General features: G+C 37.8%; 1 protein-coding gene across 1 annotated transcript in view; it reads right to left on the bottom strand.

The window, feature by feature from the left end:
* The window catches only part of Naaladl2 (N-acetylated alpha-linked acidic dipeptidase like 2), a 701,987-nt gene that overhangs the window by 105,828 nt on the left and 580,577 nt on the right, over positions 1-15,582 (bottom strand). The window lies entirely within an intron of this gene.

Raw genomic sequence — 15,582 nt, 5'->3', positions numbered from 1 at the left:
AAGGTGTCAGATCTTGTGGAACTGCATTTTCAGACAGTTGTGAGCTGCCATGTGGGTGCTGGGAATTTAACCCAGGTCCTCTGGAAGAGCAATCAGTGCTCTTAACCGCTGAGCCATATCTCCAGCCCGGCAGCCTTTATTTCTTATCAGATTTGTCTTTATTTTACTATGTTCTTTACCAATATTACATCAAATTATACTATCATAGGACTTTACTATGCCTTTCTTTTGTGTATTTAACTAATGGGTAGACTGACAGATGTATATTAGAACCTAAAACCAATAAACACTCCATTTTTTTTCCATATGCTTTTCCAAGATGCATATACTTGTCATGTATTATGGTTGGTTTTGATGTCAACTTTCTAAAGTAGAGTAACAAGCCTTTTGTAAAGAATTGTCCTGATTGGTGAGGGAAGATAAGATCTACACCACTGATGGTAGCACCTTCTGGTAGCAGCCCAGATAAAAAGCATATCTAGAGGAAGATGATCTGGCCTTTTCCTCACGTAAAAAAATCCCTCTTGCCACTGAGTTGATTTGCCCTGCTATTATTGCTGATGCTGATTCATTCTCTGAGGGCAGAATCAGCATTTCTAAGCTTTCTTCCTGGAATAGGCACAGATTGTTTCCCAGGAAGTGGACTTCTATTACTTGATTAGGACTACTACAACAGCCAGCCTTGGGGACTAAACCATCACTTTCCAGTGAAAGACAACTATTCTGAAACTACTCTGCTTGTTGAAGCCCTCAGCCTCAAGGCACACATGCACATACACACACATTTGCATACACACATATGTACACAAACACATACACATATACACTTATTCATCACCTTAATTCTGCCAATGAAATATGTGTATTATAATAAATTATATTGTATTATATGAATTTAATCATATTAAGCTGAAATTCAATTAAATATGGAATTCTAAATAGGAGTAAGTTCAGAAGGCATGCTGAAAGATTGGGGTCTATTTTTCAACACTTCAATCCTGTCTTCATTTGGAAAGTCGGGAGAAGCCACACTTCATGGTAGCCCTAAAACCTGACGATCTTTACTTTTTCTCAACAGACTTTATATAGCCTCCTGTAAATATTTTGTATCAAACAAGTTCTGACTTTTCAAATGTCATGTATATGGAAAATCTCATATTTATTGCAAAGACTCAAAAGACCTTTAATATGAGCATCTTCCAGGAGCGGTTTCAGAACAGATTGTAACCTTTGTGGCTCAGCTTTGAATTTTTCATTCTAAAGAACAGCTGACTTCTACTTCCAGTTTCTTCAGCTGTCTTTTCATCTGATTATGCAAGGCTTTGTGATCCTATATCTCATCCTAGAAGATACTGGAGATACTTCTGCTCCTTTCATCATCCTCATGACAATATTGACCCTTTTCAATTTATTCTAGTCAGATGCCTCCATTTAGTCAGGTAAAAACTTATCACTTGGCATTTTTTCAAATCCATATTTTTAAATTAACCTAAATTTGGGTAGATGCAATTCCAACTTGTGATATTTATAGCCAAATTCTCTACACATGCCTTTCCTACAACAATAGAGGGATTTCAAATTCAGAGGACATAAATTCTTTTGGGTACAATTACTATGACAAATTTTATGTTTAAAACCAAGACCTCAAAAAATAACCTAGAAATCACAAAATGTCACTGTTCTAGTGTCTTATGTGGACTGTGAGAAGTGCCTTAGGCACTCCGTTAACTCTTTTGGTGGCTTATCCTTGAACATTACAAGTATACCACTGCTTAAAATGTCTTGAAGGTAGGTTTAAAAGGATTTGACATTTATAAATAATTTACAAGTCCCTATTATAATACTGACTAAGCTGAGAATAAAATCGGATGATTCATGTTAAAGTATATGAAAATGTATTTTTAGTAGTCAGTCAGTAGCATATATATATATATATATGTGTATGTGTGTGTTATAATCTCTGTGTATATATGCACATACACACACACACACACAAAGATGTGTATCTTATAGCCTAACCCTGCATTTAACTCTTGACGGGATCATGAGTACTAGAATAAAACTTACTGTCACAGGCCAGTGTTGAGGAGAATTATTCCCATAGCAGATATTTCAAGTGCAGTGGATTCCTGGCTTTTTAAGAAATGAAGGGTAGAGGGCTAGAGAGATACAGCTACTAAGGCACTGAGTATAGTCTCAGCAGGAAGCTTCGACACATTCTTCAATGAACAGATGGCATTCTACCTCTTTCTAGGAGAAAGGCCAACAGGCTAAGAGCAGCTGAATGTTTATGATATATGTTATCATACACAAGACAAAGGAATGTACCAGGAAACAACTGATATTTTTATAATAGTCACTTGTCAGACTAATAGAATCCAGAATCATAGAGGTCACAAACGTCAGTGTGTGTCCTTGAGGAACTTTCTAGATTGGGTTAACTGAGCTGCCAAGACCCATTTAAACTTTAAGTGGCACCATTCCACTGGCTGGGGTCCAGGACAGAACAAAAAGGAGAAGGGGGTTGAACACTGTACTTCCAAACTGTGGATGCAATTAGACCAGCTGCCTAAGTTCTATGCCTAAAAAATTATCCTGTTTCATGTACTGTGTTCGTTCTTTTCTTTTCTTTTTTTTTTGGGGGGGGGGACATGGTTTCTCTGTGTTTTCTTGGTTGCTCTGGAACTCACTTTGCAGACAAGACTGGCCTTGACCTCACAGAAATCTGCCTGCCTTTTCTTACAAAATGCTGGACTTAAAAGGTGCACCACCATGCCCAGCTACACTGCTTTCTTTACTGTGAGCCAAAACAAACTCTTAGCTCCTACACTTACTTTCATCTTGCATTTTGTCAAAGCGAGAACAGTAATGCATACTTTCTTCATTCTTGATCCCTTGCTACCTACCTTTTTATGAAAGAATAACAGTGATAATCACATAAGAACTGTGCCAGAATAAACATATATGTAGTGCTTCTTTGGGTGGCAGTTCCTTCCCAAGTCCTTTTCCCTGGCATTGGCCTCAGTCCAGACTCCACCCTGAGAAATTCCACTAAACAATGACTGCTCCCCAGGATGCTCAAGACCCCACACCCCAGAGAACAAACATGGTTTTCTGGTCTTCCTTGCCCAGCTCTTCTCTGGGGAGCTGGAAACCCATCCAGGAGCATTGGTATCCATTAAACCTGGGCTTTTTCTAATTCTGTTTGATTTGGTCTGATTCGGATTATGGCATTGGCAGAGAGGCTTATTAGGGTGCCTAAAGTTTTCATCTGGAGGTCCCACTGAGGGCCCTGTTTCTCCCACTGGTCTGGGGCCACATGTTGGGGAAAACACCCTTCTCCCCCTGCACATGCTCTCTGTCAGGCTAAGATTGGCATTGTCAGGGTAAGTTGCCTTTCCAAACCATTGTCTTAGAGGCCCAGGACCTCCGGGGATTTTCGGGGTTCTCGTGCCAGGCACCCAACCTGTTACTGGGACAAGGACCTGCTTTGTTCTGTGGGATCCCTTTTCCCACAAAAGGGAATTCAAAGTATTTCTCACACCCCTCTGTCTTTTTGACCCAAAGCCTACCACAGTGGATGCATTGCACTAGGTTTAGAGTCCGGCATGGACTTGCAAAATAGGTACTTACTATTCAAAGTCAGATCCCCCCAATTCCCTTTAAACTGGGGCTAACACTCTACATCTTTGATGCCTAAAATTTGTTGCCAGTGAGGGAACATGTAAACAAGCCCCCCATATGCCCATGGTTTCTGGATACTGTGCTCCCACTCCCCCTTACCTACTTTGTTTGCTGTTTGTCTGCATTCCTGGCATGTGATCTGGTCACACTGGGATTCTCGCTACAATGAATCCATGCCCTCCCAATCTAAGGTGCATAGAAGTTCCATCTTTTCTGTTCTCCCTTACAGCATCTACTGATTTGGCCCTCAATGGGACCACCTGTGTGCTCTTGCAGCCTACTCCAGGATTTTTAAGTTTGTCAGCTGACACAGTTTCCTAGAGAAAAATTTATTCATCTGTATGTAAACATATATGTATGAATAATGTGGCTACAGTATGCTTGTTTTATGTCCATGTGTGCATGTGTGTTTGCTTTAAGATCTATAAAACTTGTAACTACAGATTACAAAAGTTCTGGAAAAAATACAAACATGTGGATCACTGCAATTTCTGGTTGAGGTCAAAAGAGAAACCTCACTGCCATCTTTAGTAAGAGTACTCATGTATGCTCAAACTACCAAGGAGACATTCTGCCTCCCATATACTTTGGCTTACCAAAATATGCCTTCTCATCGTATTGCCTCTACTGACATTGGTAAGCTGTAATTGATTGGGTAAAGTATGAATATAAATTTAACTTATATGTCTAATTTAGATATAACTAATTAGGTATACCTAATTTAGATATACCTAATATAGGTAATGATACCCTGATTCTCAAGTGCCTTTACAGATCTGAGAGTATAGCATTTAACAAGAGCTTCTTATGAGAAACATGCCAGCTGTGCAGCATCCTATAACTCTCCAAGAAGATGCGTGAGTGCAGAAGACCTTCTTCCTGGAGGCTTGCCTTTGGATAAGGCAAAGCTATTAACACAGCAAAAGCTGCCTTTTACCTCATCAGCTTCCTGGACCTTACCTGAAGGGAACAACTGTACACTGGGGAATCGATTACCTCATCCTGCCAAGACAGGTAGACCAAACCCTACCCACCACTGAAAAGTATGTCAGGCCTCCTGGGCTCAGAAGCTAAAGGCAAGTATTGTTTCTGGTCTAGTGTTCACCAAAGACCACAGAGAGACTTGGGGTTGCCTGGGTAGCTGGAAAAAGCTGTCTCACTTCTGCTCATTTATTTAGCATTCTTAGATCTGTCTGATGGCATTAGATGACTTAGGTACTGGTAACTTATTACTATATTAGTTAAGTGTCTTGCTGAAAGTACAGAAAGGTATGCCTCTTTCACAGGCTTTAGTCCGGGATTAACATGTTTCAGATAATTATCTTCTAAAATGTTCATAGATACTAACCTAAAGCCATATCCTTTTGCTATGACACCAAGATGTAAATCTGTTCCAGCTGTCTTACAGACACCTTCAGGTTCTTGGGTAAAGTTCTTTTGTTGTATCAAAATATCTGGTCTGGTAAAATCTACGTCTCCAGAGCCTATTTTGATCCCATCCATTTTTACACAAGTCACTCCTGTTGTCTGGGCCAAGACCAACTTATAGAGGCCCCTCTACATAATACCTGCACCAGCTCCTCCTGGGACTTCACCATTGGGAGAACCTCTCCAGGCTCAAGTGGGTGCTTACCCAGCAACTGAAATCTGGTTTTAAAGGGCATATCTGCTCTCGTATCTTGCTCATTCCCTGTTGCTTCTCCAGTAAAACCAGGGTACTACTCAGTCTCATTCTTTCTGGCAGTTAATCACCCTTCCCTTGTATAGCCCTATTGATAGGGCTGAAAATAGCAATCTATTTTTGTTTCTAGCAATCTGCCTTATCCCCTTTAAGAAAAAGATGCATGAGGTCTCCAAGATGGCAGATACCTGGATGCCTCTCCAGCCACACCTCCTGCTGAGCTTGAGCCTACCAACCCCCAACTCTCCCCTCCTCCACATTGCCCCATGACCACAGGAAGTAGCCAGACTTAAACTGGTGCCCCTATACCCAAAGAGTCTGGAATGTTTGTGTTAAGCCATACATACTCCAGCCCCTGGTATGATATACCCAAAGAGTCTGGAATGTTTGGTTGGAAGTTTTATCTCAAGCTCCCTCCCCTGGGAGTTGCCTCAGTCCAAACTCTACCCCTGAGAAAACCTGCCAAATGATGACTCCTCCCCAGAAATACTCAAGACCACTCGCAAAGGGTATTTAAACTGCCCCCAGAGAACAAATGTGGTTTTCTGGTCTTTCTTCCCTGTCTCCTATCTGGGTAGGCTGGAAAGCCATTCAGAAGCATTGATATCCAATAAACCTGGGCCTTTTCTAATTTGGTTTTATTTGATCTGATTTGAATTATTACATTGGAGGAGAGGCTTATTGGGGCTCAGAAACTTTTCAATTTTTTCTTTTGTATTTTCTCTTCTGGATAATTTCTTCCCAAATTTGAAAATAACACTCACATCACTTGTTACATTATTAGAATGCATTCTGCATTCTCACCTCTCTTCATGGACACAAAGATGCTTAACAAGGGTTTCTGTACCTATGGCTCCTTCCCTACTCATGGCACCAGACAGAAGGCTTTCAATATGGTAGGTGCCCATCAGTACATGTTTTGGAGTATTTGTGATAATATCTGTTTACTGAAAAGATGAGGAAACAAGCAAATTTTTCAAGGATGTTGGGGATGCTCTGGATATTCACCAGGTTTATGTAAAACGTGTTGCTTTTCCACACCCTGACTTCACAGTCAGGCATGCAAAGTGAGTATCAAAAATGTCAGCGTGGCGCCAAGTCATCCCCTGTGAGATGACCAATTACTTGCTTCCTCTTCTTATTTTATATTTTTTAAGTTAGGCATTGTATTGCCATTTTAATTTCAGTAGGAACAGCCAGGATAATTGCTACTAATAAGTATACTACCACCTATGGAGTCATGAGTACTAACATTATTAAGCTTAATGATTACAAATCTAAGACCATAATTGTTTATTCCTCAAATAATAGATCCAAAAATATCTTCTGGACACTTAAGCCTATTTTTAGAAGCATTATGCCATTCTAATGGAATATTTAAAAATTATTTAAACCATTTGTTCAATAAGGTTGCCTAATTTAAGATGTAGGTTTTGTTCATCTTAGCAACTTTGATTCTAAAAGAAGAAACAATACTAATTGCCCCCATGCAGACAAAGATGTTGACAGCTCTTCTACACAGGTCAGCACATGTGCTTCACATCAACCAGTATTCAGTTAAGATTTCCTGAGAAAATCACTACAACAAATACTAAAAAGTGACTCCAACCAAAAATTGCATCATGGAGTCTACAATTTGAGAGTGTTTTGATGGAAGATGTGGGAAAGAACAAAGTCCCTATTGAAAGTCTAAAAGAATCTTTTTGGAAATCATGGTTCATGTATAATTGAAAAAAAAATCACTCTACATAAAATTGCAGGTGTGTGTTATATAAAATGCCAAATTATCCAAGGGAGTTTTTCAGGCATCTCTGTATGTCACCACGAGCACATCAAATTAGGTGATGCAAGCACAGCAAGATACAGAAGAAAGTCAAGCGGCAGCAACACGGAAAACTGCTCATTAAGGGTGGATTGAGCATGAAATCTAACTTTATGTTTGTCAATTACATTGTTGAAGACCCCCAAAACTCCATCACCATGGCACTGGGATGGATTGGTAGATTAAATGACTTACCATACCTGGAGTTCTGGTTTGTTTTGTTTTGGGTTTTAATCCATGTGTGTTTGTGTTTTCTATTACTTGTGTGTTTATGGGTTTGAGTAGATGTACTACAGTGTGTGCGTGGAGGGCAGAGGACAGACAAAATTGGGTGTCAGTCCCCACCTTCTACCTTAGTCAACCTTTTGTTGGTCAGCCCTGCACAAAGCAGACTAGATTCCCAACTCCCTGGGAGCATCCTGCCTGTTTCCTCTGTCTTACCGCAGGAGCCTGGGATTGTACTCACCAGCCTGACATTAATGCGTGTAACTGAGGTTCTCATGCTTGTCTGGCTGAGGAGTTCACTGAGCCATCTCCATAACCCCCATTTCTGGTTTCATCTTTTTAGGGATAGGATTGGTGATGTGGAATATTTAAGAGGGTCATACTTGAAAAAAAAAAGTAGTAAGGATGACGAACTCAAAGATGACACCAAAAGAGTCTGCCTAAGCCAAAATTCCTACTTTCTAATTTTTATACATATAGCATAATGGGTACTGGGGACTCTTCCTCCTCATCTGAGCACTGATTCCTCCCTGAGCTCCACAAAACCATTTTTGCACTGTAAATAGAAAACATAGAGAAGTGTATGGGCCGGGAGCACCTGCATTTTTTTTTTTTTTGTTGTTGTTGTTGGCAGTAACTGTTGCTGAAAATTAGTTTTCAAGAGATTGACTAAAATAAATGATTCCAAACTATATACCATATTCTTTTATCACTCTGTGAATTATCTATGCTAAGCATGAACTCTAATTCAGTGGTATATCTTCATGTGTACTGTGTGACTAAAACATTTTAGGCATGCTTTCCATGATAGAAGTAAAATCAGTTCATTATTTTACAAGTTACTGATTGCTTTTAAGAACTAAGCAAATCACACAGCCAGCATAAGGGCAAGTGGATACTGCACCACATTTTTGTGCTTGTTTGAATTAACATTTGGAAATTTTTGGAATAAAAAAATTATTGATTATTATAAATGATATGGTTTGAATTATTTTCTTTAAATCAGTAAGAGAATCTCAAGATAGATATTTCTGGGATATTTTTATTATTCATACATGTTCCTAGTGCTGCCTTCATTTGTTCTTATGGCATCAGGCACTTTCTCTCAGCTAGGAGACTAGGACAGAATATTGTTTATTAAATGTAGTCATTAAGCAGTAGGTGCAACTACAGCTTGCCACAGTGTTTACATCATGTGCAGAACATTCAGTTTTGTAAATGTCTTTAGAAATAAAAGACAATATATGCAACATTGTAATGTAGTAAATAATACATACCATTTTCTTTATGAATATGCATAATTCAGTATGTTTACAAAATTACTGTGGTTACTACATTCAGGGTACATTTTCTTGACAATGAGCTTAATTTTACTGCTATTTTAGACTTTTAATTACATAAGCAGTATTCTAAATAGATGTGGACTGCAGAGGGAAAGGAATAGGAAAAGCTTAGGAAACATTTGTGTTCTACACAAGCTTTTATATTAAGCTTAGTTGTTTAGCAGAGGGATTAGTTTCAAACATTGTATATACATGATTTTGTGCACAAGTCAATCTGAAAATTACTTTTCCAGATATATATATATATATATACATACATACATATGTATATATGTGTGTGTGTGTATATATGAGTGTGTGTATAAATTATATTTATATATAATTTCGTGGAAAAAGAATGTAAATTTATGAACTTTAAATCACGTTTTTATTTCTGTTGAGCACAAGAAACAAAACATTTGCAAAAAATTAGATTTCAAAAATTACTTGTCCATAGCCATGTAAATTTTTTAACACACTTTTTTCCTAGTTATCTTTGAGTTCAAGTCTTCTCTAAGTGTTTGGGAATGACAACAGACACTATAAACTAACATAATACCTGAGTTCTATGTAGCATGTTTCTTTCCTTTTGGTTTAATTTTGAAGGTATATTACTTCGGCAGATTTTTATCATTTTGTGTGTAGATATTGAAACAACATATCTCATGCCATTTCTGAAAGAGGCAGGTAGTACAAACAGAAGGAGAGCTGATACTTTGTATTCATTCCCAATTTTGTTTTAAAGACAGTGATTACTGAAGCAAGAATCAGAATGGCTGTGTGGCTAAACCTGCTGCAAACCTGTAGTCCATTAACTTGATGTCAAAATGTATTCTTAATCCACATTGTAATAGGTTACCAATACCCTGCCATTCTGCTGAGCTTTTAGTTATGCATTTCTAATTTAATTACTTGTGTATAATTTTATGTGGAAAGAGTTAAATTTGAAATCCATAACTGTTGTCTTGAAGCCATATGTAGAAAGGTATTTTATTTTATTTATTTATTTTTTTTATTAATTAATTTATTTAAATATTAAAGATTTCTGCCTCTTCCCCGCCACCACCTCCCATTCCCTCCCTCTCCCCCAATCAAGTCTTCCTTCCTCCTCAGCCCAAAGAGCAAGCAGGTTTCTCTGCCCTGTGGGAGGTCCAAGGACCACCCACCTCCATCTAGGTCTATTAAGGTAAGCATCCAAACTACCTGGGCTCCCACAAAGCCATTACGTGCAATAGGATCAAGAACCCATTGCCATTGTTCTTCAGTTCTCAGTAGTCCTCATTGTCCATTATGTTCAGCGAGACCGGTTTTGTCCCATGCTTTTTCAGTCCCCGGCCAGCTGGCCTTGGTGAGTTCCCGATAGAACATCCCCATTGCCTCAGTGTATGGGTGCACCCCTCGCGGTCCTGAGTTCCTTGCTCGTGCTCACTCTCCTTCTGCTCCTCCTTTGGATCGTGAGACTTAAGTCCAGTGCTCCAATGTTGGTCTCTGTCTCTGTCTTCTTTCATCGCCTGATGAAGGTTAATATTCAGGGGGATGCTTATATGTTTTTCTTTGGGTTCACCTTCTTATTTAGCTTCTCTAGAATCACGAATTATAGTCTCAATGTCCTTTATTTATGGCTAGAAACCAAATATGAGTGAGTACATCCCATGTTCCTCTTTTTGGGTCTGGCTTACCTCACTCAGGATAGTGTTTTCAATTTCCGTCCATTTGTATGCAAAATTCAAGAAGTCATTGTTTTTTACTGCTGAGTAGTACTCTAATATGTATATATTCCATACTTTCTTCATCCATTCTTCCATTGAAGGACATCTAGGTTGTTTCCAGGTTCTGGCTATTACAAACAATGCTGCTATGCACATAGTTGTGCATATACTTTTGTTGTATGTTTGGGCATCTCTTGGGTATATTCCCAATAGTGGTATTGCTGGGTCGAGAGGTAGGTTGAACCCGACTTTCCTGAGAAACCGCCACACTGCTTTCCAAAGTGGTTGCACAAGTTTGCATTCCCACCAGCAATGGATGAGAGTGCCCCTTTCTCCACAACCTCTCCAGCAGAGGCTATCATTGGAGTTTTTTATTTTAGCCATTTTAAAGGGTATCTTTAGGCCTTTTTGTTTTGGGGAAGTTGGAATTGCTGATTTTGTTTGCTTTGGGATATTAAATCTAGAACAATTCAGTGAGGGTGATACTGTAGACACTGCTATGGATAATTGGACACTTCCTATGGGATTGGCTCTGTTTCACAATCCTTTACATATTGCTAAACATTCAGTGCAAACAACTTATTGATGAATAACTATTTCCCAAGCCAATATTACATTATAGTCAATGACGTTCCTTTCCTCGTTAAAATATGAACCTCGTATTGAGATTATTGTAGCTGGTATAATTTGAAATTTTAGGTGAGTGAGGAGGGACTGACAGATTAAATCAGAATACTGGGCCATCCTCTCATATGTAACCATTAGGACCAAGCTTCTTTTCCTCATCTCTCTGTTTCTTTAAACAGCATGAAATTCACTATTGAAACACTGTTGCATAACATAAACAAGAAAAAAAAAGTCTTTTCATGTTACTGACTTAGCTTCCAACTTGAAGGGATTCTCTCTAATTCATGAGTGACAATGAAGTTATTTCATTAAAAAACAATGCCTACTATAACAGAGAGATGTTGGAATGACCAATGATGAAGGGGAAAAAAAAGTCAAAAAGTTGCTAGCAGTGTTTTTCATTTTCATTTTGAACAAGTCTACATAGTTAGAAAATAAATATTAATTTGTAATACTAAACTGATAAAAATGAATAAAATTGATAATAAATCTATTGTTTTGAAAAAGGTACAAATAGGACAATTTTGGTACTATTTTTATGCGTGAAATTAGTATTTTCTAAAGTCATAAAACTCAATCAGGACAAAGCATGTTTGTGTGTTTGTATGTGTCTGCATTTGTCTATGTAGGGGTGTTTTTGCATGTGTGTTTATATCCATATATCCAGAGAGAATATGTTATATGTTTTAATTAACTTAAATATATATGCATAATTACAAAATGGTAACTAAGACATATTATAAGAGCTATGACCACAGCTACATTTGTAGACACAAATGTAAGGAAAGTCCATACGCAGAAAGATTCACTAAGAAGCAATATCTAAATGTGAAAACCTTCAAGATAAAACTGAAAGCTTAGGTATGATGATGAAGCATCTTTCAGAAAGTAAGATTAACAACAGAATTATAACAACAAAATTTCATTCCACACCAATAAAACTGACAAAAGACTGATTTTCTTTGTTTTAATATTCATATTGGCTAGATTTAGACTTGTTAAAAGTAACCAGCCCACAGTTTTTAACCCAGCACCCAACAGGCAGAGGTAGGTGTATCTCTGTGAGTTCTAGGCCAGCCTGGTCTAAAAAACAAGTTCCCGACAGCCAAAGCAACACAGATAAATCCTATCATGAAAAACAAAAATAAATAAACTTAAATGACCAGGAAAAAATACAATATTTTAGAAAGATTAAAAAAAAAGTCAGAACCCATGAATGTAGATTCATTCTACATTGACCAAAGTTCAGAGAATTAAGGCCTATTCCTGTTCCTTTGAGGTTATAGCAGGCCACTTGACCAGGATGTGTCCATCTATTGGATGCTTAGCCTAAGGTGTGGACACTGCATGCCCTGCCTATACAATAGAATAGTTAATTCAGGATATAGTTACTTGATGTTTCAGGTATTGAAGAGGTAATTACACTGTTTGTTCTTTGTATCATGGTAAAGAGGTCTTTTACCTTCTACCCACCTTTGGATTGGAGTATATAAAGCATATGGAAAATAAATATGGGCAAACTCAGTATTCACTGGATTGTCCTCCTGACTCTATTCTGTATCTCTGTCTTTTTATTTTGTATCTCTATTTTTTACCTAACATTTCTAATCCACACACCCATATCCTGGAATGCAGGAACCATCAAGGTTGGACCCCAACAGAAAAATAGTTTAATAAATGATAAGCTAGCATTTTATTATGAGATTGAATCTGATAACATCAGTAGCAAATATATTGTCTTCAAAATAATATTCTCTATTAGTAAGTATTCTTCTTTCTTGACAGTTATTTATTTTTTCAATTTGATATCATTTTAGATTAACCAGAAAATTAAAAAAGAGAGTGGAGCATCATAAGAGTATTGTCCATAAGCATTTTGTTTTTCAGGAAGGTGGGAAATGGACCCTTTTATTGTTCTGTATAAAACAGAATAATAGTAAAACGGCACTCAGTAACCCAGATTAAAACGATGATTATTTTCTGAGTTCTGTATCATTGACCAATTGGGTTAGGGATTTTTACATTTCACCAAGTTAAATATTCAATCCCTCCATTTGTTGTTCAGAAGACTATTTCCCACCAAGTTCACCCTTTGTATTTCCAACAACAGCCACAAGGAAAGGGCACTGATGCCCTCATGCTGCGGAGAACACAGTGAAAGCCAGTAATTCTTTGAATTTGCTCACCGAAAGGTTTTCATGCTGTAGAGGTTTAAGACAAAATAATTTCAATCAAAATAAACATTCTATTTTTGCATATGCCTTTTCTAGCTCTTTAGAATTGCAGTGGGAGGTGGTATCTGCAAGGTATGACTCAGTTTGGTTTGAATCTTATAATGTTATGACATGGTATGTATGAAAATGTTATCAGGCACAGAAACTCCTGTGACCACCCATTTTCTCCTATGTTAAATGCAGATATTAGTGCTCTCTACAGAATTGTCTTAAAGATTCAATACAGTGATGAATGCAGTGGACCTAATGCATAGCAGTGACTCAATAAATGTAATTCTTGCCACATGATTCAACTACAAGCATAAAGGTGAATTTTAAAGGCACTTTGCAAATCAATAAATGACTTTCACAAACATGGGAGTAAGGAGCTTGAAAAATTGCCAACATAAGAGAACTGACATAAAGGCATTTGAGATCTCATAGGAAAAAACAGAATTTGAGCACCAGGGTAATGAAAAAAACATACAAAATGGTTTTGTACTATTTTTTTTCATGAAACAAAACAATAAAAAGCTTATTCAATAAAACACCATAGATGACATTTTATACACTCCAAATTATTAATGTAGTTAATTCCATTTATAATCCTCCCTTGCTGAATCTCTAAAGAGGTACTCAGACATTTATAGTCTGAAGTTCTAGAGACTCACATCAAGATGCAGCCTCTAGTCAGCCCACTCCCTACATTACAGGTTCAATTTTTTGCATTATTGTGGGCTCAACATCTTCTGGATTTAGTATTCAGCATTCTTTATTCCTCTTTATAGACTCTGTCACATGCATGAAGCAAAACATTGGAGAATGTGAGATAAGACAAAAATCAAAAGTCAGGAACTATGTGGGATGGTCTTTCATTAAGATGTTTATATGATCAATACCTTTTTCTTAAAGTTGCCCTGTGGTCGATTTCAGAGGCTGATCTATTTGCCTTCCAACTCTTCGACAATGTGTCTGGCCTACTTCAAGTGCAAAGAATGATGAGGCTGTGTTTAAAGGATCTTTAGCCTGCTGATGGCACATACTCTGTATCCTCATTCACAAATCTATGCAGGGACTTATGAGTCATAATAAGAATTTCAAAATAAAAATTCCCTCAGGTACCATGAGAGACTCCAGATTCTAATATTTTATGCATACTAATGTTATCAATGTATCTTCATATATTTTGTACAAACATTAAACTTCATCCCAAGAAAAGTCTCAGTATATTGAAGTGTTATCTTATACTTGCCCACTGTCCTAAGAGAACTTCAAAATGTTTATGTAAAATGTAGTTAAGGTTGGGATTGTAGCTAAACTATAGCTCTTGCCTCACATATGTGAGTCCATGCATTCAATATTTACTCTTCAATATCACACACTACAAACATAAGTGTGTGTGTGTACATGTGTGCAAGTGCTTGTATAGGTATATGTGTTTGCATGCAGTGTGTATGGGTGCATGTGTATGTGTGTGTATCCATGTGCTTGTGGGTATATTGTGGGAATATGCACATGTACATATCCAAGCACCTAGGAGAGGAAGACGGGAAGGATGCTCATATTTTCAGTCATCCAGGCCAACTTGGAGAATTCCAGCTAACCAGGGCTACATAGTGAGATCAAACTTCAACTGAGAGGCAGACAGACTTGGGTGGGTTGTACCAGGCAAAATTATGAAAGCCTCACCTAATGACAGATGATTGAGGATGCTCTTCACCTTTCATCAGGTTCACTGCCCAATTCGCACACTGCAGAACCCCATGGGGCTTATAGAAAAAGACTCAGAACCATGGTTGGTGATACTTTGTCTAATTGCCTTCTTAGCCAAGTACTTTTGATAGATTCATATTTCTTAAGATTCAAACCAGAGATCCTTCTCAGAAAGTGGGGATGACGAGACTACTTTGAACATATTTCTATCTTTAAGTACATACAGGTTCTTTCAAACTCAGAATCCTTTACCTACCACTCTATTCCAGCACTTATAAAGCTGCCTAAGCCTTTGGTGCTGGCTTCCTCTGCAGTCAGATGACCCCATATGTATACTGATCTGTGTTACCCTCACCTAGAATCATTCCATGAGAAATGAGAATAGATGAGGAGACATTTTTTCAGTTTTATGACCTTGCAAATAAGTTTGTGAAGGGTGAGGCACTCCCTGAGGGTTGGCTGTTTTCTTTCCCTGGCTTTTTAAACACTCACAGTCTGGCTCTTTATATCTCAACTGCTCTGAGATACTGAGGATATGTGGTCAGGATGCTCTATAATAATGCTCAATACATTCCTAGTTCGTTTT

This window comes from Chionomys nivalis, chromosome 24 (genome assembly GCF_950005125.1).
Source record: "Chionomys nivalis chromosome 24, mChiNiv1.1, whole genome shotgun sequence".
Lineage (NCBI taxonomy): Eukaryota > Metazoa > Chordata > Mammalia > Rodentia > Cricetidae > Chionomys > Chionomys nivalis.
Note: the sequence above shows the minus strand (reverse complement) of the source record. Positions and strands in the feature narration are given on the sequence as shown.